Here is a 2,648-nt window from a genome sequence, read left to right as displayed (position 1 = left end):
TTTGACCGATTCCTCAGCGCTGACATTTTCGTTTTTGAGTCAGCTTCTTTCCCTTCTTGTTCGTCGAAGAATAATTGAGTGCCTCATAATGACTTTGCCTTTTCCATGGAGTACGATTTTTCTTTGGTAATGTAGTATTGATTCTTCTTTTGACGTATACTTCATCATCATCGTCATCTTCCTTTATTGGGTTGCCGTACTGATCATAGTCTTCCTCGTTTGACGTATACTCCATTCCAATGATGTTTCTTTTGCCTTTCTTCACGACAACACGACTGGGATTGCATGGGTCGGTTATGAAGAAGCATTGTGTCACGTGCTTAGCATGTACCCATGGCTCGTTTTTTGCAATAGCATTCACGGTAGCGCTCTTGGCGTCGGGTATAGTCATGGTAGTGAAAATCCGGCTTTCTCTTTCGACATTCTTAGCCCATCTGACACGAAACATCGTCGTGTTGTGCAGTCCAAAGTAGTCAAGCTCCCAGATCTCCTCGACCCTTCCATAAAATCATTCAGTTGCGCCGTTGTCGCTGCCGGTCATGCATTCCATCGTCACCCCTGAGTTCTGATATTCATCACTGTCCATATCTTTGGCCTCCGTGTAGAACGTGTATCCGTTGATATCATATGCCTAATAGGTTATGAGGTTGGGCGAGGGGCCATGTGCTAAGGCGTATATGAGCAATCCGTCCTTAGAGCCCTCCTCCGGGGGATTAGCAATAATATTCTCTTTGAACCAATGCAGGAAAGTGGATTTGTGCTCTGTACTAACTTCGGCGTCCGTCTTGCATACCCCCCGGTCGCGATACTTCTTTGCGATAATTTCTTTGTGCAGTGCCACAAAAGGATGTACCTCGTCTAGGTGTTGTAGCACTACCAAGTTTGCTCTGTCAAAGTCGCTGCGTCGATCTGAGTATGCCATGTGCAGTTCCCTGCGACCGTTGCAGTGACCTTCTCCTTCGAGCCTCCCATCGTGCTTGTTAACGGGCAAATCAACACTAACACCAGGCGGCTGGTCTGCGCCATATAGAAAATTCTCACAGAAAGAGATGCACTCTTGTGTCAAATAGCCCTGGACGATGCTTCCATCCGGACAGGACATGTTACGAATGAATCCTTTGATGATCCCATTCATCCTCTCAAACGACATCATGTTGTGCAGGAATGACGGCCCCAGGTCTATTATGTCAACCACAATATGGACACACAGATGCACCATCACGTCAAAGAACGCGGGCGGGAAGTACATCTCAAGCTCATTCAGTATCACAACGATCTCTTCCTGTAGCCTTCGGAGCTGCTTCACACTGATCGACTTTCGAGAGATGGCGTCAAAAAAGTTGCAGAGACCAATAAGCATGTCATGGACGTGCTTGTCCATTATCCCTCTAAGGGCAACAGGTAATATATGCGTCATCATTACATGACAGTCATGAGACTTCATCTCGCTGAACCTTTTCTTGTTCGTCTCTAGATATCTACTTATCTTGCCACAGTAACCGGAACTAACTTTGACTCCGGTAAGGCACTTAAAGAATTGATTGATCTCAGCCTGACTTAAGGTGAAGCAAGAAGGGGGGCAATAATCCTCATTCTTTATTTTCTTGCCCTTCTTCTCCCGTGCCTCTGTCTCCGTCTTTGTCTCGTCTGACATTTTATGTGGTGGCACGTGCAGATCTTCCCTGATTTCCAAATCTTGCAAGTCTTTTCTTGCCTTCAGCCCATCCTTGGTCTTATCCGGCATGTTCATCAGTGTTGCGAGCAAGCTCTCAAGGACATTCTTACAGATATGCATTTGATCAAGGCAATGAGGTGTATCGAGTTTGTGCCAGTACTCCAAGTCCCAGAACACAGACCTCATCTTCCATACCTTCGGCAGCGGCTCCGACGTCTTTCTCATCGCCTTTCCCGGTGCGGGGCACTCCTTCCAGTTTTTCAACAGCTCATCGATTTCGGCACCGCTCCGCTTACGTGGAGGTCCTCGATGCTCAGCGTGACCATTGAATAGATCTCCACGGTTTCTCCACGGGTCGTCCTGTTCGAGCCATCTTCGATGCCCCATGTACATGATTTTCCCAGACCCGCCATCTTTCCTTGACATTAGCTGCTGAGACGTCGTATCATCCATGCACCGCGTGCATTCGCAATATCCATGGCACACCTGGCCTGCCACATATCCGTAACCAAGATAGTCATGCACTGTCGTGATCAGCGCGACTCTCATGTAGAAATACTCGCCTTTGCTGGCGTCCCATGTCTTGGTCGGTGTTTTCCATAACGTGTCTAACTCCTCCTGAAGTAGCTCCAGATACAAATTAATATTATTTCCTGGTTGTTTCGGCCCTTGAATAAGCATGCTCATGTGAATGTACTTCGATTTCATGCACAACCAGGGGGGAGGTTGTACATCCATACAAACACGGGCCATGTGCTATGGTTGGTGCTCTGGTTGCCAAACAGATTCATGCCATCGGTACATGCGCCGAGCACGATGTTCCTTGCATCACATTCAAAATACCGATAGAAGCTGTTCAACTCTCTCCACTGGCTTCCATCCTTGATGTGTCTCAGCTTCGGATCATCTCCATCGTCGGGCTTCTACCTCTCCGCGTGCCAGTGCATTAGCTTTGCTTCCTTGAGATCTACAA

This window comes from Triticum dicoccoides, chromosome 3A (assembly GCF_002162155.2).
Source record: "Triticum dicoccoides isolate Atlit2015 ecotype Zavitan chromosome 3A, WEW_v2.0, whole genome shotgun sequence".
In the NCBI taxonomy this organism is placed as follows: Eukaryota; Viridiplantae; Streptophyta; class Magnoliopsida; order Poales; family Poaceae; genus Triticum; species Triticum dicoccoides.
This window is presented reverse-complemented; position numbering follows the sequence as displayed.